At 49.3% G+C, this 25175-nt stretch overlaps 1 protein-coding gene and 3 non-coding genes across 5 annotated transcripts in view; 3 read left to right on the top strand and 1 right to left on the bottom strand.

Moving 5' to 3' along the window:
- The window catches only part of Znfx1 (zinc finger NFX1-type containing 1), a 29997-nt gene extending 29399 nt beyond the window's left edge, over nt 1-598 (bottom strand). Inside the window, exon 1 of one of the 2 annotated variants that reach the window (XM_051185930.1) lies at nt 451-598. The gene's annotated coding sequence lies outside the window, so the exon portion shown is untranslated. Of the gene's footprint in view, nt 1-365 lie in introns of both variants that reach the window. The other variant, XM_051185937.1, reaches the window with a different exon arrangement.
- A 728-nt stretch (nt 599-1326) lies between these two features.
- LOC127225480 (small nucleolar SNORD12/SNORD106) lies at nt 1327-1416 on the top strand. The gene has a single exon (XR_007834788.1). It is a non-coding gene; the product is annotated as a small nucleolar SNORD12/SNORD106 (small nucleolar RNA).
- A 1283-nt stretch (nt 1417-2699) lies between these two features.
- On the top strand, nt 2700-2788 carry LOC127225484 (small nucleolar SNORD12/SNORD106). The gene has a single exon (XR_007834789.1). It is a non-coding gene; the product is annotated as a small nucleolar SNORD12/SNORD106 (small nucleolar RNA).
- Nucleotides 2789-2968: 180 nt separating this feature from the next.
- LOC127225487 (small nucleolar SNORD12/SNORD106) lies at nt 2969-3060 on the top strand. The gene has a single exon (XR_007834790.1). It is a non-coding gene; the product is annotated as a small nucleolar SNORD12/SNORD106 (small nucleolar RNA).
- The last annotated feature ends 22115 nt before the right edge of the window (nt 3061-25175 follow it).

Here is a 25175-nt window from a genome sequence, read left to right as displayed (position 1 = left end):
ATTATGGGGGCGCTGAAGGAAGGGGACAGGGACTCTGGGGACTATAGAAGAACTTAGGGAAGGAGGCAAAGACTCCGGGGGCTATAGGGGAACTGAGGGAAGGGGACAGGGACTCCAGGAGACTGTAGGGGAACTGGGGGAAGGAGACACGGTCCCATGGGTGATGGGAGCGCTGAAGAAACGGGACAAGGACTCTGGGGGCTATATGGGAACTGAGGGAGGGAGGCAGAGACTCCGGGGGCTATAGGGGAACTGAAGGAAGGGGACAGGGACTCCGGGAACTATAAGGAAATTGACGGGAGGGGACAGGGACTCCGGGGGTAATGGGGGCGCTGAGCGGGACAGACAGGGACTCCAGAGCTAACCTGACACCTGGCCCGAGGCAGAGCGGGGGAGCGGGCGATCGCGGCGCCGCAGGAGCAGGTGCGGGATGGGGCGGAGACCACTCACCGGCTCGGGCGCGTCTTTGGCCGGGATAGCGCTCAGCTCCGGCCCTGGTAGGTCGCGGCCCCGCCCGGCGCCGCGCACTTTCGGTTTCCAGTCCCCGCAGCCCCTGGGCGGGGCGAGGAGCCGGGTGGGCGGCCCGGAGGAGGAGGAGGCCGCACGGAACGAGGAGGCGGTGCCGCGGGCGCCAGCGAGAGGCCGGGCCGAGCTCGCCTGCGCCCCCGCCCTCGGGGCGGGCGGAAGGGCGGTGTCGCCTCAGCCCCCGCGGCGGCGGCTGGACTGGCGGCTCCCGCGGGCGCGGCAGAGGGGAGGGCGCGGCGGGGGGCGGGCTGACTGCGCCCCGGGCGGCCGCAGGTGTCGGCCGGCCCCGGAGTAGGGGGGCCGCGGCGGGCGGCTCGTGCGTGCCAAGCGCGACATGGCGCGGAGCTGAGCAGCCCCGGAGGCCCAGTGAGCACGGGGAGGGGCTAGAAGCCGGCTGGACAACCATTAGCGAGCTGGGGCCGGGCGGCTCGGGGACTATATTTCCCAGGGGGCATAGCGGGCACGGCCGGAAGCGGCGCGTCTGAGCCCCAGTGCGCAGGCGCAGGCGTCGCCTTGGTCTATATAAGGGAGGTCCGCCATCCCTCTCGTTCTTTCGTTCCTGAGGTGCCGTGCAGTCCTCTTTGCGCGTTATGTCTCCTCCACGCGGTAGTCATTTGCAGATGGTGAGTTGAGGCCCCGAGGTGCAATTTTCTGTGCATCTTTTACCAAGTTTATGCTGTCGTCGCTGTAATCGGTCATAGTCTGACGGCATGGCTTGTCCGGCGCCAGCCCCAGGTTGACCTTAGTGGGGAGTGATTTAGATGGAAAAGACGGTTTCTGGTTGGGCTTGGAGAGCTCTTGGCTGGTGTAAATGATGACTTCGCTTTTTTCCCCGTCATATCGACAATGCTGATCTCAAAATACTTTGCCAGTTAGTCCTGATACACCAGCACCAAAGGCCTTGGTTTGCATTCTTCCCTGAACCGAGGGTAGATGACGATTGACGCCTTCATTTTGCAGGTTGGCAAGATGAAGCGATACAGAGCAAGGGTTGGAGGCAGAGGTGACGTCGCCTTTGGGCCTCCAAGGAGATGAGAGAATACGTCTGCGATCTTAGACATCTTAATCTTTTCAAGGTGTGGATTGACTTCCAACTTGATGTGGGAACATTTAAAGAGCCTTAAAGTTTGCTATAATTTGTAGTTCAAATGTAAGATGCTTGGACTAATAGGTTTTGCCAGTGCCGGGGATGGGAGGGGAACCCTCATTAGTGCAAGGCACGTGGCTTTCCTCTGAGCCTTTCCTATTAGTGCATCCTAATGAATGGACATGTACAAGAGAAATATGTAGATTGCTTTTAGAATGCCTCTTGGCACATTCAATAACGTAATTAATCTCCAGTTCTGGGGGTTGCCCCTCTGTTCCTACAGTTCAACCTGTGCATTCACATCCCAGTCCTGGTCGCTTTATTTTTGGGCAACTGGAGTTAGTTGAAAGGCAGTCATCCGAGTTCAAATCCCAGCACCCACATTATAGCTGACAACTGTAACTTGGGGAATCTGACACAGACATACATAAGGCAAAACACCAATGCACATAAAATAAAAATTTCAAAGAACCATAAGGCAGTCTTGATTGGGAGAATGCTCCTATGAGTTTGCCTGTAACACATTTTTAATGATTGATACAGGAGGGCTCAGCCCATTGTGGGTAGATAATGAATGTCCGAGTCTCATTATTGTGTTTCAAGTAGGTGGGATTTCTTTTTTGTTTTTAGAATCAGGGCTTTGTAGCTTTGCATCCTGTCCTGGAACTCAGATCCACCTGAATACTAGGGTTGGAGGCACTTGCCGCCACCACCAGGCTTTTCACAGCATAGTCTAAGGGTGCTATAACGAGCTTACAACTTATCTGAGCTCTCAAAAATTGCAGCCTAATACTTTACAAAGTGGTGTGGTTGTGGTCATTCTCAACAAGCCTGTTCAGGAAGAATTTGTGCCCTGAGCCAAGTTAGCAACACGTGCACAGCCCCCAGACAGATAACTGACTCGAGGCCAGCCAGGACTGTCTCAATGGGAGAACACCGTAGGTGAAAAGTTTCCTAGGCAATTGAGAATTGACAGTTAAGTAAATCCTAGCAATTAACAAACGTTGCTTTCATAATGGTTGCTTTTCAAAGGAGGGATGTAGCTCTAACTAGCTGCCTGCACGTGCAGGACTAGACTCAGAAGTGACCAGGCATGTATGATGACAGAACTTTTTTCCCCGTCAGATCGACCATGTTGATCTTACTCTACCAAGCCAGTTTGTCTGACATGCCTGCTGGAGCAGCACCTCCCGGTGCTGTGTCCCTTAGTCCAGGTAGCTGATGCTTTTCTGCATTTTTGTCTTAGGTTTGCTGACAACTGAGACCAGGCTTTGAATGGAGGAAGAATTTTGAAGTAGGAAAGGACTGGTAAGTGGGCACAGGGTCTCTTAAGATCTACCTGTATAGAATTGTTTAGCTGATGCAGCTGATGACATCTCTTTTTTTCCCCATCAGATCGACCCTGTTGATCTCATAAGCTAACAGCCAGTTGTGTCTGATGCATTGGCCCCCGGGAATAATTCAGCTTTTTTTTGAAAGCCTTGATCTGTTTCATGTATGATGAGGGCTTTATTTAATTTGTACAGGTCTGAGGGAGCCATGGATGCCAGTGTATTGATCTGATTTGCTTGATTTCAGTGACCTGAAACAGGTGAGTTTCCTGTTACTGGCTTTCACCCAATCATGGAGATGTTAGTACTGGGTAAGGACAGTTATTAGGATGTCTTGCTGTTCTCAGTGGAGCTACTTTTAGGCTTTTGAACTTACTAAAGATTCATTCAATAATCACTGCTGTTAGATGATTGACGGGATGTACCATCAGAAGTTTCCAGACATTTTGCCTGGTATCCCATGTTATGTCATAGGAATGAGTTTCAGCCAGATGTAGTTCATGCTAGATAAGACTATCAACCTTTTTGCTTTTTTTCTTTTTAGGCACGTCTCTGGAGTATAGACCTTAGCAGTGCTTCCCGCCGGCCCAATCCCACAAGTTCCAAGGGCTGTTTTCTGTTTTTTTTTTTTTTTTTTAATAAGACTTGAGTGTGGTGTATAGTGTGTGCTTTTACTGGAAATACTGAGTGGCAGAAACCTTTGTCCTGTCTGTAGAAATAAAAATTTTGACCAGGTATCTGTTTTGCATTTATCTCCTCTTCTGGGAAGGGCCAGCAGCTGCTTCCTGTAAACATCCCAATGCCTCCCAAGCAGAACAGTTGACTGGCTTTCTAAAATGTTCTCGTGAAGTTTCCCTAATAAAATTGGAGAACACTGGTTGTGGCTAAGCTTTCATGCTGCTGCTGGTATTCAGGGCTGGAGTAGGCTGGGTCCACACAGTACTATTAGTGATTTGTCATTGGTTTGCTCACCTTGAATGTTGCTCTACCCCTGCGTATCAGTCCTATATTTGATGTGCCTATCATGGACAATCATAGGCTGAAGTAAGCCCTTGGAGACTAGTGCCCAGTGTAGGTCCTTCACTTACCTATTCCTGTTTGTGCTGCCTGGGATCTGTCGATCTGTATTACTATAAGCCCACTGTCCCTTTAATAAATCCAAGCATCAGAATGGACTGAATGACTTATTTTTCTGCTTGGTTCCTCAGTCCCTCCCATGTAAACTTCATATGAAGACACTTGGCTAGGAGGCAGGTTTGTTTGGGCCCTTGAATGCTGGTGCCTGCCACTTGGATGGTGTTGATTAGGGAAATCTCCAGAGACATGATTAACCAGCTCAACTGGTGTAGACCCACAAAACTCCCAGCTGGAGTGGCTGTCTTGGGCTGGTCTATGGGTGTCATAATTGGCCTGAGGACTGGGTGACAGTTTATGGTCTGGTCTGTGCCCTATGAGGAGAAATGCTTGGGCTATATATACTGAAATAGACCCTCTGCTAAATTGCTTTTTTGTTTGTCACAACTCCCCATAGTTTCTAGGGTTATTTCTTGATAATGTTCAATAAAGAAAACCAGGACTTAACAGCCATCAAACGGGCTACTTGAGAGATTCTTTGTCATCTGCAGGATATTTCCATTCAGGACACCAAATCCAGAGTTTCAAGCATGCTAAGCAGTGTACTAAGTGGACCCTGGTTAATTCTTGAGATCTGTGCTCCAGGGATCAGGATCACACTTGGGCTTGTGTGGTAGTGCATTTACTGTATGAGCCCATCACCTGATTTTTAAATTTCTCTTTCCTGTGAATGTATGTGTACCATTTGCCATTGTCTGGTACCTAGACTAACCTCAAACCTACAGAGCTAGATCTAACTGTCTCTGCCTAAGTACTGGGATTCAAGATCCTTGCCACCATACCTGGCCCCATGAGCTGAATTTTAAAACTAATTTTTCTTTTTTTTTTTTTAAAAGAAATGGTGTTTTGTGAAAGTAACACCTAAAAGCCACTGTGTTGGTGGGACAATGGCTTTTTTTGTAGGAATGTTAAGGACAGCAGGGCAGTCACACTGGCTCAGGCAAGTCGTCCTGGGGTTCTTACAGGTGCAGCTGCTCTCTGAATATGGTTATTCCAGGGTTTGTCTGTCTGCCTCCACCCAGTTACATCCTAAGAATAACTACCATGCTGCTTTTTAAAGTTACCTATCCGGCTCCACGCCAGTGCCTAGCATCTGTTATGTGGCAGTCCCGCCTCAGCTGTGGCAAGATCACCTTATCGCCCCAGTTTTACAGATGAGGGAGGCGGCAGTCAGCAAATGACTTGCTGTGTTCTAGGCAGACCCCCTCCCTGGCCTTACTGGATGCACCCAGAACCAACATAGACAGCTCACCTTCTCATGGCTTTTGGGGTTCCCAACTAGGGCTTCAGAGGGAGTGGGGGAGGAGTCAGGTACAAGGCTGAGATCCAGCTGCCCCAGGCTCTGCTTGCCTCAGGCCACTCCATCCACAGCAACTCTACACCCACAGAATTCCCATTGTGGACTGCATCTCTGGTCCTGGCTGGCCTTGAACTGTAGCTCCTGCCTCTGCTTCCTGGGATTAAAGGCAAGGCATGTCTCCTCATATCTGGTTTTTCTCCCTTTCCCCCTTTTAAGGTTTTTTTATTGTTTCTCCCCACCACCACCACCAGGGGGAGGGGTGTTTCAAGACAGGGTTTCTCTGTAGATCAGGCTATTCTGGAACTTTGATCTGCTGCCTCTACCTCCTGAATGCTGGGGCTAAAGGTGTGCACCACCAATCCTAGTGTTTAAATTAGGGGTATGCCTGTGTCTGTGTAGGTATGCTCATGTGAGTGCATGCTTACAGTTGCTGCTGGGTCCCCTAGAACTGGAATCACAGGTGTTTGTGAGCTGTCTAATTTGGATGCTGGGAACAGAACTCAGGTCTTCCGCCAGAGGAGTAGAGTACCATGCTCTTAACCACTGAGCCATCTTCATGGCCCCTACATCTGATTCTCTGGTGGGGGCTCTGGTCATTGCTCCCTATGTAGCCCCTGCAAATACAGGGGTCCTTTTGCTGTTTCCAGTTCCAAGCTTTGTACTGGCCCTGTGTCATTCTGGAATTATCTTCTGCCTGAGTCATTCACTGTTCATATATAGAGGTAGGCCTAAGATTTGAAAGCTAGACTCCAAAATAGCCTTTGTCAGCCGCTACCTCAGGAGGTGACTTCTTCCTGTTTACAGTCTCCATCCTGCTTGGACCTTGATCTCCTGATTTCTGTTGTTTTCCACAATGCAGGGAGTGTTGCCAAATGCATTATCCATGCTTGCTGGAACACAGACCTTAGAGACAGTGAAAGCGCACAGCGCACTAGGTTTCCACATACTACAGTGGAAACTTCCTGGAGCAAGGACTAGTAATGGAGGTATGGAGCTTGAACTAGCCTTCTGTAAGCAGGCTAGGCTCCCAGTGGTGGGCCTGGGACACCAACCCAGATATAAAACCTACCCTCATTCCAGATGTGTGAAGTCAGCAAAGAATGAAGAGGAAGAGGCTGACCACCGGTTGTCTTTCAAATAGATGGCCCTGACTAGCTCAGGCCACCCTTTTCCTTTTCATTTTTCTTTTTTTGTTTTTTCAAGGCAAGGTTTCTCTGTGGCTTTGGAAGCTGTCCTGGAACTAGCTCTGTAGACCAGGCTGGCCTCAAACTCACAGAGATCCACCTGCCTCTGCCTCCTGGGATTAAAGGTGTGCACCACCACTGCCTGGCACCCTTTTTTTTAAAGATTATTTTTATTATGTATACAGCATTCTGTCTGCATGTGTGCCTGCAGGCCAGAAGAGGGCACCAGATGTCATTACAGATGGTTGTGAGCCACCATGTGGTTGCTGGGAATTGAACTCAGGACCTCTGGAAGAGCAGCCCCCTAGCCATCTCTCCAGGCCTAGGCCATCTTTATTTAGATAAGTTCTAATACATTCAAGCATGAGCAGTTTCAAGTAATTTCTCTTTAATCATTTTCCAAGAATCATTAACATTTTAGTGACAGCATTGATATAGCAAGTCAAATGTTTAGCTAGGTACCTCTTATACTGTGCCCTAGCCAGCAACAAACATGCAGTTACAATGTAACAGATTTAATCCCTGTGATTTTTTTTAAAAACTTTATTTTATGTGCATTGGTGTGAAGGGTTCAGATCCCCTGGAACTGGAGTTATACAGTTGTGAGCTGCCATGTGGGTGGTGGGAATTGAACCCAGGACCTCTAGAAGAGCAGCCAGTGCTCTTAACCACTGAGCCATCTCTCCAGCCTCCTGTGATTAGTTCTTAATAATATGAAATCAGCTGAATGTATTGTGATGCCTAAGATATCGTTTTCAGGTGTATATCAGTTATGTGTATGTCACCTTTATTATGTGGATTATAGTTATAATTCTATTCTTTATAAGTTCTCAAATTAGTAATGATTAATACCTATTGGAACTAAATTTCGAATTCTTTCTGGCAATTTCTGCATGCACTTTTCTTTTAAGGGAACTGGGACTTTTAGATTCCTTTATTGATACTTTGACATTGTAAAAATATCTGAGTGTTCATGTCCCAGCACCGGAGAGATATCTGACCTTTCACGTCCTATATCTTTTCCTTATATGTTCCTATAAGTTTTTAATGTCATCTTTTAGGAAACTGTTTTCCTAATTCTTATGTTCATTGGAGTACATTTTCCTAGGATCAGCAAGATAAATCTGACCTTGAGGAGAGGAAGGATAGTAGGAGCCAGAGGGTCCAGGACACCAGAACACACCCACAGAACCAACTGAGCAGGGGGTCGTGAGGCTCACAGAGACTGAAGCAGAGCCTGCTTGGGTCTGAGCTATGTCCTCTGCACACACGCTATGCTGGTTTAGCTTGGGGCTTTTCATGGAATAACAGTGGGAGCTGGGGGGTTGTCTCTGACTCTTGCCTGCTCTTGGGACCCTTTTCCTCCTACTGGGTTGCCTTGTCCAGCCTTAATATATAAGGGTTTTTCCTAGTCCTATTGCATCTTGTTATGCAGTGTTCAGTAATGTCACTGAGAGGCTCATTGTTTTCCAAAGGGAAAGGAAGGGGCAGTGATGTGCAGGAGATGGGCAGACAGGAGGGAGGAAAGAACCTTCAATTAGGGTAGTACCTTGTTTTTATGCTTCTTTCTTTGTTTGAGACAAGGTTTCTCAGTGTAGACCAGGCTGGCCCCAAACTCACAGAGATCCATATGCCTCTGCCTCCTGAATGCCAGGATTGAATGCATGCACCACCAAACCAGGCCCAAGACATTTCAAAAATTTTTTTTATTTCATGTGCGTTCATGTTTTGCCAGCATGAATGTCTGTGTGAAGGTGTCAGATCCCCTGAAATTGGAGTTACAGACAAAGCTGCCATGTGGGTTCTGGGAATTGAGTCAGGGTCCTCTAGGTGGAGCAGCCAGTGCTTCTAACCGCTGAGCCTTCTTCTCCAGCCCCAAGTCCAAGACATTTTTAATGGATATTCAGCATGTTTGGTTTGCTTGATCCTTACAGGGCTCTGACCCTTCCCAGTTACACTCTCTGTCAGGGAGTGGTGTTGATCTGGAACGTTAGCATCGTAGAGTGAAACATCTGGCTTGCCTCTGAACTTCACCATTCACTGGGGGAGCCAGCCAGACATGTGGCAGGCATCGCCAGTGTGTCCAAGGACACCGTGTGCGTTCTGAGTTGTGTAGTGCTCCCAAACAGCTGAGGAAATGTCCCTTGTGCAGGCACTTTTTTTTTCTTTGAGTTCATCTGGCTACACAGAAAGTCATGGGGACAGTTTATTGTCCTCTGAGTTAGACAAAGACTTTTTGTTTTCGTTTTCAGATAAGGTCTCACATAGACCAGGCTGACCCCCAGCTCACTGTGTAGCTGAGGATAACCTCGAACTTGTGATTCTTCTGCTTCAACCTCCCAAGTGCTGGGATGGCAGGCCTGTGTCACCACACCTGCATATGTGTGTGTTGCTGGAGAACTCAGGGCTTCCTACATACTAAGCAAGAGCTCTACCAGCTGAACTGAATCCTGCTCCTTGATGCTGCATTTCCACACCCGGGCTGGGCTGGGTGTGATGCTGTCTGCATAATAAGGGCCGATCCAGGTTACCTTTGAGATATGTGTGGGGCTAGTGGGAGGTCATTCCCCCGAAAGTTCTTGGTGCTATTAGTGAAGACAAAGGGAACAGTCACAGGGACTGACTGATGTAGGTACCTCAGCATCCAGAGAACTAAGATTTAGGACATGGTTGGGAAAAACAGAGCACAGGTGGCTAAAAGCAACAGAAGCTCCATCTGTCCCCAGCTCCATGATACACTGGGAGGACTGTTTACCTGAGCCTTGGACCTCCTTCCCGATCAGAGCTGGACCTCAGTTAGCTTGTCCTAAAGTCACCCTCAGAGCAGCCAGGCATGTATCCAGAGATGACTGCTCCCCTGTCCATGGGCAGAATAGAGACAGACCCTCAGCTGCCAGCAGGTTAATTGCCCAGATGGAAGCTGACAGGGGAGAGCCCTGCCCAGGCAGAGATCAACAGCTTTATTCCCTTCTTGGCAAGTATCCAGGCTGGCCTGGAGTACAGACACCAGGTATCAGGAAGCCCTTGTTCTGAGGGAGCATATCTGCCATTAACTCAAGATAAAAAGCCACTTCTGGAGACAACTGGCTCCAGTCTAGCAGGGGATTTTGTTTGGCAGAATGACCTGATCAGGTTGCTGACCTGACAGGCTTCCTGAGTATTGGATCGAAGCCTGGGGACAGAAACTGTATGAATACAGAAGTGAAAAGTGCTTGTTGGGCCCGTGAGACAGACGGTTCAGTGGTTAAGGGCTGTGATCGGCTAAGCCTGACAACCTGAGTTCAATCCTCAGGACCCACATGGTGGATAGAGTCATCAATCTCCCATAAATTATCCACATGCATGCAGTGGCATCACCTCAAATAATTCAATTTAATAATGGGAAAAAACTTGTTGTAGACAACCTAAACCACCCCATAATGTATTTAAATAATATTCACCCTCCCCACCAGCTCCCCCCTCTTGCCCCTCTCCCACTAATCCCTTTCCTCATCTAAATTAGTCCATCTTCTACTTTAGTGTCTTTTAGGTAAGACCCAGTGCGTTTCACTAGTCTGTTTACAGGAAGGAACGTGGGCACCTTGAGTAACTGAAGGGATTACTGGCTGAGGTGGTTAATATTGTCAAGTTGACAGGATTTAGACTCTCCTAGCAGGCAGACCTCCAGGCATGCCTGTGAGGACTTGTGTAGATTAAGTTGACTTGGTGGGAAGACCCATCCCATGGGGGAGGCTGTGTCGAGGACTGGGTTGAAAGGACACAGAGAGCTGAACATGCTCTTTGCTTCCTGACTCAAGCTGCGATGCAACCAGCTGCATCACACCCCTGGTGCTGAGACTTCTCTGGCCATGGTGGGCTGCACACTCGAGCTGTGAGGCAGAAGAAACTCTTCAGTTATTTTTGCTAAGATTTTTGTCACAACAAAGATACATGTAACCGATACCCAGCTGTGATAGATGTTTGGAAATAAGACCCCCTACCAGGTTGTTGGGAGATGCCCCTCTGCCCCTATTTGTTCTCTGTGTCTCTTGTCTGGCCTTATCCTAAGCAGCTGTCCCTGAAGTAGACAGAATGGCCAGAATGGGGACGCCTTAGAAACACACACACATCCACACCAGTCTCTGAAATCCATTTCTAGGGAGACCCTGATTGGCACTGCTCAGAGAGCAGATTCATCCTTGAACCAATCACCGAGGCCAGGAAGATAGGGAGCCCTGATTGGTTCGCTCTGGCGGCGGGCGTGGCTGCTGGACCGGGCACCTTGGGAGGTCCGTCTTTGAGGCTTCATGCAAGAACCAGGAGTCTCCCAGTCACTCTAATAGGCAGAGCTCCCAGAAGACTACTCTTGTAGCAATGTGGCCTACTGGCAGGCACAGAGGGGCAGAGTGGGTGGGGCCAGGCCGCTTTGAGCCTTCTCTGGAAGAAGTCTATGTGTCTTCAGGCTGCTTAGCGGTGCGGCCACCAGGGGGCAGCATCCCCTTGTGGTCACCCCTGCCTCTGAAAGCAAGAGGCTCTTCTAGCAGGGGGCGCTGCTCATCGCCTTGTTCTCTGGGACAGAGTTGTGGTGTGTGGTGGTGGTGGGGGAGACATACGTGAGATGAGGGGCAGATCGGGTCTTATTTTAGATACCCAGGAATGAGGAACTTCAACTAAGACTTTGAAATATTCTTTTTGAAACAGGGTCTCACTTAGCCAAGGCTAATTTCAACTCACTAGCTGGGCAAGTCCAGCTTTGAATTTAGTATTCTCCTGCCTCGTGCATGCTGGGCAAACACGTGGAGGGAGATTCGCCTTTAATGATTGTCGTGGCACTTCTCTTCTATCAAGTAGTATCTTTTACAAAATGCAGTGGCGAGCACCAGCTTTCAAACCACTCTTCCATTTCGGTCTACCGCGGTTATCAGTTATATGCCTTTGGCTTCTTGGTTTCCTGTAGACTGGGGGTGGCATCTGCCTTGTAGCCTTTCCCCACCCCATCAGAAAATCTTATGGAGTTGGGTGCTGTCTGAGGGTTGAACCCAGAAGCGAAGCTAAGGAACAGAGGCTGGGGGTTGGCTGTGTTGGTTAGTGCTTGCTGTGCAAGCAGGGACACTTGAGTTTAGGACAAGCAGACGAGGCACCTGCCCAAGCCACATAGTGTGTGCTGGTGCCTGGTAAGCGTGTCCCCATTCAGGCCATTTAAGAACAGAGCGACTCATTTGGTTTTTATTGTTTAAGATAGTGTCCCATGTAACCCAGGCAAGCCTCTAAATGGCTATGTAACTGCGTGTGACCTTGAACTCTGTCCTTATCCTTCTGTCTCCATCTCCTGAGCTCTGGCTCCATAAGTGTGTGCCACCATGCTCATATTTAAAGTTTGATTTTCATTTTCATTATGTTTATATGTTTTGTTTTGTTTTTCTTTCTCAAGACAGGGTTTCTCCGTGTACCCTTGCCCATCCTGGAACTCATTCTGTAAACCAGGCTGGCCTCGAACTCACAGAGATCCACCTGCCTCTGCCTCCTGAGTGCTAGGATTAAAGGTGTACATCACCATTGCCTGAGTTCTGTGGGTGTTTTATTTGAATGTATGTCTGTGTGCTATGTGTGTGCCTGGTATCCTTGGAGGCCAGAAAAGAATGCTGGACCTCCTGTAGCTGGGTTACTGAGAGTTGTGAGCTGCCATGTAGGTGCTGGGAATTTAACCCAGTTCATCTGCAAGAGCTGCGAGTGCTCTTAACCACTGAGCAATCTCTCCAGTCCACCTGGGGGAGGGGGAGATTGAAACAGGGTCTGACTATGTAGCCTTGGTTGGCCTAGAACTTGATATGTAGACCAGGCTATGCAGACATCTGCTTCCCAAGGGCTATGATTAAGGGCTTGGGCCACCATGGCCAGACAGGCATTTGCTTTTTGAGACACAGTCTTACTATGTAGCCCAGGCTAGTCAAATTCTTGATCCTTCTGACTCCATCTTCCCAGTGCTGGGATTCAATGCCCATCTTACCTTTGAAGACATGGGTGATATTTGTAGGATGTTTGCCAAAATGGAAATGAACAAGTGTTTGGGAAGGAGAAACCCCTGAGTAATTAGCCCCCATTGAGGTCAGAGCCTGATCTTGTCATCTCCCCGCTCTGCACAGAGGAGGCTAGTCTGCCTTCCTTGGTCTATGGCTCAGCTTCTCTCACCCTAAACATGGGGACCTTGTGGTTTGACATGACTGAGATAAAGCAGAATTCATCCTTGGGCATCTTGTTCCTCATGCTTACATGAAGAATTGTCCAGGCACATGTGTGTGTCAGCATCTGCGTGTGCATGCTTGTACCTGTTCTTCTGTACATGTGCATGCACAGGCGTGCACATCTGGAGGTCAGAGGACAACTTTCAGGAGTCAGTTTGTTCCTTCCTCTGTGGCTTCTGGGAATCAAACCCAGACCACTGACTTGAGCTGCAAGTCCTTTACTTGCTGAACCAGTTTGCCAGCCCCAATACATTTAATTTTAAATAACTTACTTTGCAGGATAGACTTTAGACTTTGCTCACATGACTGTAGAACCTGGAAAGGCTGTTGCTATGTCACTGCCTAACATAACATGACTACTGGCTTTTATATAAATGGAAACATATATGCCTGCATAAGCGTAGTATGGAATTTTAGAAACGTTAGCTGTCAACTTTGGGAAAAGTCTCCCAGCTTTTCGTGCAGAATTGGTGTGGAACAGAAGTTGACAGCCACATTGGCCTAGAACCACAAATTGTTTTAGGACGTTGTCCCTGGTTTGTACAAGGGTAGACATTGTCCTTGATGGGCAGTGGTGATGTAAGCCTTTAATCCAAGCAATTGGGAGGCAGAAGCAGGTGGATCTCTGTTTGATGCCAGCTTGGTCTACAAAGAGAGTCCCTGGACAGCCAGAACTGTTACACAGAGACCTGTCTTGAAAAACAAAATAAAACGATGAGACATCATTCTAAATCTCTGAAGTCTTATTCATAAGGATTTGATGAAGAAACTAATAAAGGATTCTATACGATAAAAACACCAGTAACCCTGTCAAGAAGCAATGTTTGTTCAAGTTATAAATGACAATAAACGGAGTCCAGGATGTGGCTCAGTTGTAGGATTGCTTGACCAGAGTGCAGGAAGTATGGGACCCATGAGACAAATCAAGGGTAGTGGCCCACACCTGGAATCCCAGCACTCAGGAGGGTAGGAACTCACTAAGGGTAGGGCCCACACCTGGAATCCCAGCACTCAGGAGGGTAGGAACTCACTAAGGGTAGTGGCCCACACCTGGAATCCCAGCACTCAGGAGGGTAGGAACTCACTAAGGGTAGGGCCCACACCTGGAATCCCAGCACTCAGGAGGGTAGGAACTCACTAAGGGTAGGGCCCACACCTGGAATCCCAGCACTCAGGAGGGTAGGAACTCACTAAGGGTAGTGGCCACACCTGGAATCCCAGCACTCAGGAGGGTAGGAACTCACTAAGGGTAGGGCCCACACCTGGAATCCCAGCACTCAGGAGGGTAGGAACTCACTAAGGGTAGTGGCCCACACCTGGAATCCCAGCACTCAGGAGGGTAGGAACTCACTAAGGGTAGTGGCCACACCTGGAATCCCAGCACTCAGGAGGGTAGGAACTCACCAAGGGTAGTGGCCCACACCTGGAATCCCAGCACTCAGGTGGGTAGGAACTCACTAAGGGTAGTGGCCCACACCTGGAATCCCAGCACTCAGGAGGGTAGGAACTCAAGGTTGCCCTTAGCAACCCAGCAAGGTTGAGGCCTGTCTCTCTCAACAACAAAAGATTAAAAAAAAAAAGACCAAGAGCAGCCATGTGCGGGGTCCCATGCCTGCCCCTGGCACTCGGACGGACTATGGGGATCAGGGTCAGGAGTTCTAGGTTGTTTCGCTCTTCCTGCTGCTGTGAGAGGAAACTCAGACAAAAGGACTTGAGGGAGAAAGGGTTTATTGCAGCTCACAGTTCAAGGATGCAGCCCATCACAGTGGGGCTGCCGAGCTGCAGGAGCCTGTGGCAGCTGGTCATGTGGCATTCACATTCAGGAAGCGGATAGCAATGAAAGAATAAATACTGCTGTTTAGTTCACTTTTTATACAGTCCAGTGTCCCAGCTCAGGGTATGGTGCCTCCCACAGTGGGCGGATGGTCCCTCCTCAATCAACCAATTAACCTAAGGTCCTCTTTCCACGTGACTGTAGGTGTCATCAAGTTGACAATTGAGGTGATCACAGAGGTTACCCTTAGCAGATCTGAGGTCAGTTGGGGCTATCTGAGACCCTGCCTCAAAAGAAAACAAGGATACCATACAAGTACAGGCAGACATTTTGGCTTCTCGAGATGCTGAGTACAGAGCCTCCTCTTGGTCTAGCAGGAAGTTAGTGATAGATTACTGGGATTTACCAAATGCTGGCGAGGTTTTGCCTCCAGAGGGCTGCAAAGCCATGAGATGCTGCAGGCATCGGGAGAGCTCTCGGTTCCTGGGCGTCGGTTGTGTGGAGTCAGCCTCACTGAGATCCCATGCAGGCACGTACCACACTGCTCACCCAGGAACCAGCACCACCCGGTCCCCTGCATGCCAGAGCAGCGTTCAGTCCTCCCTGCATTCCAGCCAACTCTGTAATCATCACTAGAACTTCCTTAGTCACCGTTGCTGTGAAGAGACACCATGCCCAAAGCAACTCAGAAAAGAAAGCATTTAATGGGGGCTTGCTTACAGTTTCAGATGGTGAGCCCATGATCATCATGGCAAGGAGCCAGACAGCACTGGAGCAGTAATTGAGAGCTTATGTATTATCTGCAGGCAACAGAGGAGAGACAGAAAGAGGAAAGAGACACAGAAGGAGGCCGAGACAGGGGCCCTGCAGAGGCTTTTGAAAACTTAAAGCTGACTGACACCCAGTGGCACACCTTCCCCAACAAGGTCATACCTCCTAAAACTTCCTAAATACTTTCACCAAACAGGAACCAACCAAACATTCAAATATATGAATCTTTGAGGGAGCTTTTTGTTTTGTTTTTGTTTTTGTTTTTCTCGGCATTGCTTTGGAGCCTGTCCTAGAACTCACTCTGTAGACCAGGCTGGCCTTGAACTCACAGAGATCTGCCTGCCTCTGCCTCCCAAGAGCTGGGATTAAAGGCATGCGCCACCACCGCCCCACTTAGGGGGCGTTCTTATTCAAACTACAAGAACATAGTTTGGAACAGCTTTGCTCCCTTCTGAAACAAACCCTGTCCCTGTTAGAGTCACCCCTCCCTCAGCGGTTTGGCCCTGCCATCCTTAAATGACAGATCTGCCCGTTCTAGTCATGTATAAATGGAACCATATGCTGGGCAGGGGTGGTACATGCCTTTAATCCCAACACTCAGGAGGCAGAGGCAGGGGAATCTCTGTGAGTTCAAGGGCAGCCAGGGCTACACAGAGAAACCCTGTCTCACAAACAAAGAAACCAAACAAATAAATGGAACCATATGATATTTGGCCTTTTATGACTGGCTTCTGTGACTTAGTGAGATGTTTGTCAGTTCCACTCTGGGGGTCACTTACTGACTACCCTGTCCTGGGCCTCTGTTGAACCCTCTCACATCACAGCCCCAGTTCATGGGCTCTGGTGGGCATGGGGGTGGGTGCGTGGGGTCAGGGTTTGAGAAGGTAGACTGAAATGCCAGAGGGGGGCACATGCAGCTGTCCTTGGTCAGGAAGTGGCTTGAGTTGCTGTTACTCGATCCTCCTGCCCGTTCCCACTCCGGCAGTGAAGTCATCAGATGGGCATCTCCTCTGCACCTGTGTGCCAGTCTGGGGCCAGGGGCTGGGCTGGAGGGACAGAGCAATGCACCACCAGGGGCCAGCAGGGGACTCTCCCACTCAACCTGTCTCCATTGGTCTTTGTCTTCTGTAAAGGTTCTGTTTTCTCAAGGGGACTCTAGCACATGGCTGTGGCCCAGGCTCTGAGCACACAGAGTTCCTCAGAGCTCCTGCTAAGTGCCACCATTGTTGTACCTAGCAGTGGTGGCCCTGTTCGATTCCTTTAAGCAGCCTGCAGGATGGATGGTCTTTTCCCCTATATAGAGACACGAAGCCTGGAGTATCTGAGCATGTCTGCGATCCTTTCACCAGCAGCTGGAGATCAGAAACTGGAGACGAGCCTTGGCTATATGGAGTTATGTCACAAAGGAAAATCACAGTACAAGCAAGCAAGAAAGAAATGAAGAAAGAAAGGGAGGGAGGAAGGAAGGGAGGGAGGAAGGGAGCTGGGCAGTGGTCGTGCACACCTTCAATCCCAGCACTCAGGAGGCAGAGACAGCCTGGTACATAGGGGGAGCTCCAGGACAGGGCTACATAGAGAACCCCTGTCTCAAAAAACCAAAAAATAAAAAATAAAAATTAAAAATAAAAAGGAAGAAGGCCCTCTATATGTGGGAGACAGTTGTAAAGCTTGGACTATCAGAGGGGCCCCACGATACAAACCTGGTGCATGAGCTAGCTTGTAGCCCATTCCCTATGGTAGGATGCCATGCTCAGTCTTAATGGGAGAGGGGCCATTGTACCAGACTATGTTGAGTCCTCATGGGAGCCCTTACCTTACCTGTGGGAGTGAACTGAGGGTGGGCTGGGGGGAGGGGGGAGGAAACAAGGGGCTAGGAGGGAAAACTGTGGTTGGGATGTAAAATGAAATCAAAAAATAAAAAATGTAAAAAAAAGTTGGGTGATGGTATCACACGCCTTTAATCCCAGTACTGGGGAGGCAGAGGCAGGCAGATCTCTGTGAGTTTGAGGCCAGCCTGGTCTACAAAGCTACACAGAGGAATCCTGTCTCGAAAAATAAAAAAAATAAAATGGAAAAAATTAAAAATGGAACATGAAGGGATAATCAACTGGAGAAGAAGGAAGAGGAGGAGAAGAAGAAAGGAGGAAGGAAGGGCATAAACAAGTAAACAAACCAGGCCCAGGAAAACAGCAGGATGTGTTGAGGCTTCAGGGCAGGGAATGCTGGGTGGAGCTGGGGTTTGAAAATGACTTGCCTGTGCTCCTGACCAAGCAGGGAGCAGATTGTGGGGCACACAAAATGGCCATGGGCCACCAACTGGGAGCTATCCCCAAGGGTACATACTGCCTCTGAGTTGTCTTGTTGCTGTATGACAGGAAGTTGGGGGGTGGATTCTGGGGATAAGGAGAGGGTCGCTCAGCACCTGGTTTTGGAGCCTTGTTCCATAGCTGAACCCTTTTGGGGGATAAGTGACAGAACTCAGCCGACTTTAGCAAAAGGTTGACTGAACTAATAATCCATGTACTTAAGCACTCCCGGGTGAAGCCACTTCAGGTACGGCTGGCTCCAGGATTTATGAGTCAAAGCCTGCTGTATCACTTTGCTTCGGCCATGGCTCCCTGAGTGGCTTCTGTTCTTAAGTAGTTACCTCCTGGTAGTGGCAGAGGTGGCTACCAACAAGCAGCCCTAGGTCTTGTTCTCTCCAGCTGAGAACAAAGGAAGATGGCCTCATTTTAATGACCTTAGTGAAATGGAAAGTGAAAAGCCCCAGGGTTATTGCTTACTAACCTGGTTTGTCTTTCTTGTTTCAGCAACCTGAACCAGGGCAATGAACTGCTCTGATTGGTTAGGACTGAGCCAGATGTGTTCCCTTGGACATGCAGGAGGCAGCAGATTTACTTGAACCACGTGATGTGAGGGCGGGGAAAGTTTGATTCCCAGGAGGGACTCAGGGTCCTGGGATTACAGGAAATGGCATCTTTGTGGACAGCAGAGGAGCTGCTACCCATCCATCCTGCCCTATCACACAGATTGCTTTGTGTCTGAGCCTCACTTCCCCCATCAGAACAGAGACAACCAGAGCTCTTGAAGCTCTAAGGCCCCTAAGGCCGGTTCACCACGCAATCCAGCAGTCCAGCATCTCAGTTCGGCATATCTGAGCTAGGGGGTGGGAACATGTGGCTTTTAGGTGACCATAGGGGCGAGCCTAGGGCCTGCAGCTGGCCTCCAGCCCCTGCTCATCCCACAGGGTACAGCCTGTGATGAGGAAGGAGGGTTCTGAGGAGGGCTTCGCACACCCCTAGGGTACAGCCTGTGATGAGGAAGGGTTCTGAGGAGGGCTTCGCACACCCCTAGCATTCTTTAGCTATAATCGCCTCCAAATGGCATGATCTCATCTCTGAGCAAGGAAGGCTGGGGGGTGGGGTGGGGGCGGGGTGGACTAGCTGGCTGCCAGCAGCTGACACAGTTTGTGACTAAACTACTTCCCCCTGGGAGGCAGGGAGAAATGTCCATGTTCTCAAAGACAATGTAAAAGTTTGGGGGGAAATGTTGACAGAAAGGATAGAGGAGGTGCCTCCTTTCCCAGCTTTGGGGAGATCCAGGGTGTCTCCCCAGGTGGTCCAAACCAGGTATGTCCCGACCAGTGCTTACAGTGAACTCAACCCAAAGCAGGCCATTACCATCCTCCAAATGTAGAGGTGGAAGCCTAGCCAGCCCCTCAAGTGGCCCATCCCTCCTGGATTCCTGGGCTCATTTAAATGCCCATACATTAATTTGGAAAGATAGGTTTGGGGGAAGCCTGTCACTGCACCATCTGCTAAGCGTTTGTCACGGCCACATTACATAAGAGGAAAGACTTTTTTTTTTTTTTCAAGAATGCTGCTGCATTTAGTAATTGGATCGCCGGAGAGGAGCCAGGCCCGGGCATTTGGCACTGTGACTCAAAGATGCCACAGGCTTCTTTCTGGGGTGTGGCCTCCCCAGATTCCACACAGTCTTGGCAGACACCTGAGTGCAGCCTGAGGCTGGGAAGCAGGTCCAGAGACCTCACCTGCCTGTCTTTCCATTCTCCCTTTCCTCTTGTTACAACCCTGGTCGCTCTGTCCAGTATTGGCAATAACCAACTGACCTGCCTCCCCCAGTCCCAATTTCCATGGCCTAAGCCACCGGCCTGGATACTCTATAAATGAGCGAGGCGAAATAGGGCCTTGGTTTCCCCATCTAACAGCAAGGGCCATCTAGTTCCTGGAACACAAAATTCCTTATAGCACTGCCTGAGGGTGATGGGTGAGATTCGGGGGCCTGGCTCGCAGGCCTGTGGTGAGTGAGTGACAAGAGCTAGCTGTTTTATAAAAGCCTGTCTGATACCAAGCGGGTACCAGGCTTGTGTTCATTTTCCTCTCGCTTCTGTTAGACTCAGCAGTACTGAGACGTGTCCCTGGTGAAACAGAGCTGGCTATGTGCACAGGCCCTGTGTTTGCAGAGGCCCCGCCTCAGAGGGTCCTCACGCCTCCCCTATCTGACTGCCACGCAGCAAATGACCCTAGAGTCATCATTTTATTTTAACTAACTAATTGGCCTTTCTTTTTTTTTTTCCAGAGTCTTGCTCTGTGGCCCAGCCCAGGCTAGCCTGGAACTCACTGTAGCCCAGGTTAGCAATCTTCTCATGGCATTCGCCTGCCCCCCCCTCCCCATGCTGGGAAAATACCCAGCTGGGCCACCATTTTAAAATCAGTTCATGGAAAAGGCACAGCTTGTTTTGAAAAATCTAAACACCTTGCTGTGGCCAGTTTGCCTTTTCACACAGCCCACAAGGAGGGACCCACCCCACCACTGTCCCAATTCCTGGGGGCCATGGGCCAAATTTCAAAGCACGTTAGCTGATGGTTGGGGCTGCAGGATGGATTCATCTTGGCCAGGCAACTGTCAGGTGACCTCAGACAAGGGTCCTTTCTTCCTTTAAAATTTTGAAAATAACATTTTTAAAAAAAACTTATGTGTGTGTGAGAGAGCAGAGAGAGAAAGAGAGGGAGACAGTTAGACAGACAGACAGACACACACACAGAGGGGAGAGAGAGGGAGAGGGAGGGAGGACATGTATGTCTCATGGTGCAGGTGTTATAGCCAGAGAACAACACTCAGAAGTTGGTCTTTCCCTCTACCGTGTGAGTCCTGGAGACTGAACTCTGACTGTGAGAGTTGGCGGCACCTTTGTTCCTGAGCCATCTTGCCTGCCCTTTAAAAAGACTTTTCTGTTTGTGTCCTGTGCCCTCTGTCTTGGGGTCATGCAGTCACACTGCTGTGTAAGGGAGGCTCTGGAATCTACTCCTGCTCTCCTGTTCCCTCACTGCCTCTTGGCACAGCAGAGCAGAGGATGGCAGCAGGAAGCTGTACGTACAGCAGGTGGCAGAGAGGTCATCTCCTGCCCAGTGCCTGCCCGGGTCTGTCACTTTCCCTTCAGTGGCAGGACTCACGCCGAGAGTTAAACAAGTCATCCTGAAGGAAGGACCTCTGTCTAGGCCAAGTTATGCTTGCCTCAGGGCCTTTGCATGTCATGGTTGCCTTTTAGACCACTGCTTCCTTACGTATCTCTGCCTGCTCTTCTCTGAGGGAAGCCTCCCCTGCCTAACCCAGGGAGAGCACTGGCCTGCGCACACAATTTTTCCAGGTGCTGTTGTCGTATTCTAGAGGGCTGGTCTATCCTGGCCACTGCTATGTCCCCAGCATCTAGACCATTGCCTGGCACATGCTGAAGGGAAGAGAAGGAAGGGGGCGGGGGGGGGGCGGAGCTTCTACTCCTATGGTCTGTGAAGCAGGGATAGATACCTGGAAAAGGGAAGGCCACCAGCCAAGAAGGGGACAGGAAAAGAGGGAGGGACCCAGATTTTCTGTTTCTCTACTCCCCATGCCCCTACACCCCAGACAAGAGTAGACAAGAGGGCTACCAGCCCACAGGCCACCCAGAAAGGGTCAGCTTCAGAGGGTCACAAAATGAGCTAGGCAGGCAGTCAGGAAGCGAGACTGTTTACAGGGGCTGCTGGCCATCACCATGACAACCGGCCAGCCCACAGCTTCCTGCGTCACCAAGGACGCAGGTTTGCGGTTTGCAGCAGAGACAGACATGAGGACAGTAGCCAGGAGGGGTGCTGGCAGAAGGGAGGGACCCCAGACAGCCATTGTGATGCTGGATTGTCTCATTTTTTAGAGTTGCCCTAGAACTAGAAGGGCCTGGTGTTGCCACACACAGTGTGTGTGTGTGTGTGTGTGTGTGTGTGTGTGTGTGTGTGTGTGTGTGGTCTGTGTGGAGTCAGGGTGCCTGGGTGTCAGCTTGGCTACTCCTGTTCTCTGACATCTTGAGCAGGTGACTTAACCTCTCTGTGCCTTAGTTCCCTCCCACATAAGGCAAGGATGGCCAGTAACGGCATCCTCAGGCTCATGTGGGGACACGTGTCTCCTGTGTTCATTTTATTTTTATTTTGGGGACAGAATTTGACTAAGCAACTAAGGCTGACCTCAAAATCTCCATCCTCCTGCCTCAGTCCCTGGAGTGCGATGTTACTCTGTTCTTCATTTCTTTGTGTAGGGGTGGGCATGCGTGTGTGTGTGTGTGTGTGTGTGTGTGTGTGTGTGTGTGTGTGTGTTTATGGAGGCCAGAGGTGAAATGAGGTGTCTTCCTTAGTTGTTTTCTATTTCATGTGTGTGTGCACGCGCACACGTGCATATATGTGTGTGTGTATATGCATGTGTTTATCTATTTTATGTGTATGTATGTCTTTGTCTACATGTATGTGTGTACCACATACCCACAGAGGCCAGAAGAGGGCATCATTCCCTGGAACTGGAGTTACAGACAGTTGTGAGCCACTATGTGGGTGCTGGGACTTAAACCCAGGTCCTCTGCAAGAGCAGCCAATGCTCTTAACCACTGAGCCATTCTCTTGACCTTAATTCCTGAGACAGACCCTCTCCCTGGGCTCACTAATTGTCTGGCATTCTAGCTCCCTTGGGATCCTCTTGTCTGCATCCCTAGTATCGGACTTATGTGTGACTTATATGTGTACTGGGGATTTGAACCTGGATCCTCACATTTGCACAGCAGGAACTTCCTAGCTGAGACATCTCCAGCCTTGTTCTTTACTTTTTTTTTTTTCTTCAGTTCTCCAACTTTATTTGACATTTATCAGGTAAGTTCTCATCCGCATCAACTGTCTATAGGTTTTTGAATGTGGTAAACAGACACGTAGGTTACCAATGCATACTGCTTGTTTGGTGTGTTCTCATCCTCATTACGTTTTCTGGACAAATGTACATGGATATGGTATGGAACATTCCTTATTCCTTTGGTCCAGATGGCTCTATTGAGCCTGGTATCATTGTGTACATTTGGAGTCTCCATCTCCTTCACGGAAAATTTCCGGCTTTCTTTGAGTGCCCGAGGAGCTCGCTTCTTGAAGCCCATGCCATGGATACGCTTGTGGATGTTGATGGTGTTTACTCGGTCGCCACCTGGCTGATGACTGAATAGCCTTTCTTCTCACCACCCTTTGCCAGAGCCATTCTGCCGGGCCCACATTGGAAAGGCTGTTCTTTACTTCATGAGATGGACTTGCCTTTGACTTGAGGCTGTGCTCCTGCTGGGGGGAGTGGAATGCTCTCTCATTCCTTCAACAATTACCTACTGAGCACCTACTGTGTGCTTGGCAGGGTCCCAGAGGTTGGCACAGCAATGAGTAAAGTATTCAGAAATCTCTTCCCAGGTGGGTAGACACTAAGAGTGACTAAAGGGAGAGCTCCTATTATATCATGGCAAGCTGCATTAAGTGCTAGTGAAGGAGGAGGGCTAGGGTGGTGACAGCCATGCTCAGAGTGGTGATGGGTGCTGAGATTTTAGACAGTGGGAGGAGTGAACGGGGGTGAGGGAAGGCTTCGCCGAGCAAGAGGATGCTGAGCCCAGGTTGCAGGAGCTGAAGGAGGAAGTTACTGGTTATTTGGGGCAAGAGGTCTCCACCTCCTCCCGGGTGGAGGCGACAGTAAGTGTGAAGGGCTGGAGACAGGAAAGTGAGCTCGAATCTGTATTTCTTCCCCTTAAAGATAAAGATTTGTCTTTTTTGCTTTGTGTTTTTGAGGTAGAGTCTCTCTATGTAGCCCTGGCTGTCCTGGCTGTATAGACCAGGCTGACCTTGAACTCACAGAGATCCACCTACCTCTACCTCCCAAGTGCTGGGATTAAAGGCAAAAAATACCACACCCAATTTAAAGATTTATTTTTAATCCTGTGTGTGTGTGTGTGTGTGTGTGTGTGTGTGTGTGTGTGTGTATGAGTGTAGTGCCCACAGAGACCAGAAGAGGGTGTCAGAACCCTGGGAACTGTAGTTATGATGATTGTGACTCATCCAATGTGGATCTGCTACGAAGTCAGTATGTACTGCTAACTGCTGAGCCATCTATCAGCTGTTATGTTTCTATGTATTCATGGGTGACATTGTATGACACATGGTGGTTATGGGTTGACACATGAGTAGTAAAATACATATGTCTATCCTTGTAACTTAGGGGGTGTCATGCAGCTTGCAAAGCAGGGGGACTTCCTGGACCCAGACATAGGCCTTAAGTTTGTATGTCCTTGATTTTCCTTTTCTTAGAGCATACTTGATATTTGCTGTCTTTGTATATAGTTTTGTATCAGCCTAAATCTTTTCTTTAGTTTAAAAGGGGAATTGTAGTGAGATATTCACTCCGCCGGCACCTGTTGCACTGACCACGCCCATTGGAGTGGGGACAGGTTCAGACATGACCTGGAAGAACTAGGTCTGGGGTCGGGGGACCAGAGAAGCTCTCTCTTGCCTCCTGGTTGGAGACAGATAGCATCCGGAGGCATCCTTGGGATGGGAACCTACTGGCCGTCATCTGTCTCTGTTGTAAGTGATTTCTCCCTGAATAAACAGCTATCAGCCTGTCTGTTCCCCAATCTTTATTTACCCAGGATACCCAGACAACACAGTGCATCTGCAGGTGAGCAGCCAGACATGCCTGTGACCCCGCACCTATGTGTTCTCTGGGTCTTTGGGATGCCAATGTGCAAATGCACAAATATGGATATCATTATTTAAACTGTTGGGCCTGGAGGATCATGTCTAGTGCTAGCAGCTGGGTGGCACAGGCAGGGGGATTAGGAATTCAAAGTCATTTTTAACTACCTATTGAGTTTGAAGCCAGCCTGGGCAACTTGAGATCCTGTCACAAACCAACAAATAAAACACAAACAACAGGGATGGAGAAATTAAGAGCATTGGTTATTCTTCCAGAGGACCCAGGTTCTATTCCCAGCTGTCTGTAACTCCAGTTCCAGGGGATCTGATGCCCTTCTCTGACTTCCACAGGCACATTTGTGGCGCACAGAGATATATGCAGGCAAATCACCCATGCACCTAAAAATACGTGAGATTCAAAGAACAATATAAAATGAATTTTTATGTAAATTAACCCATTTGTTGCAGGCAAGGCAAGCCTCAAATGGTATTGCTTCTACTGGTTTATCAGTTCCTTCAGTCTTCAGATGGCTGACTTCAATGGTGACAGCAGACATGGTGTTCTAGGTCCAGACCCCGCCAGTCACTGTTTTCATGTAATGCCAGTTTCCAACAGCTCATCTCTCCATCTTGGTCTTGCCATATAAGGAGCAAGTGTACATTGTGTGCTGGCTGATTTCAATTTTCTTCACCATTTTCTGGTGGGACCATAACGGGTGCCATATTTCCTGATGATCCCGACCTTCTTGATGCATTTAGCCAAGTCTCAGGAACCTAAACCCCAATCCCGGAAAGTTCTGCATGTATGCCTGCAGGCCA

Source organism: Phodopus roborovskii, unplaced genomic scaffold (genome assembly GCF_943737965.1).
Source record: "Phodopus roborovskii unplaced genomic scaffold, PHOROB, whole genome shotgun sequence".
Classification (NCBI taxonomy): Eukaryota; Metazoa; Chordata; class Mammalia; order Rodentia; family Cricetidae; genus Phodopus; species Phodopus roborovskii.
The sequence above is the reverse complement of the archived record's forward strand: the minus strand, read 5'-3'. Positions and strand labels throughout refer to the sequence as shown.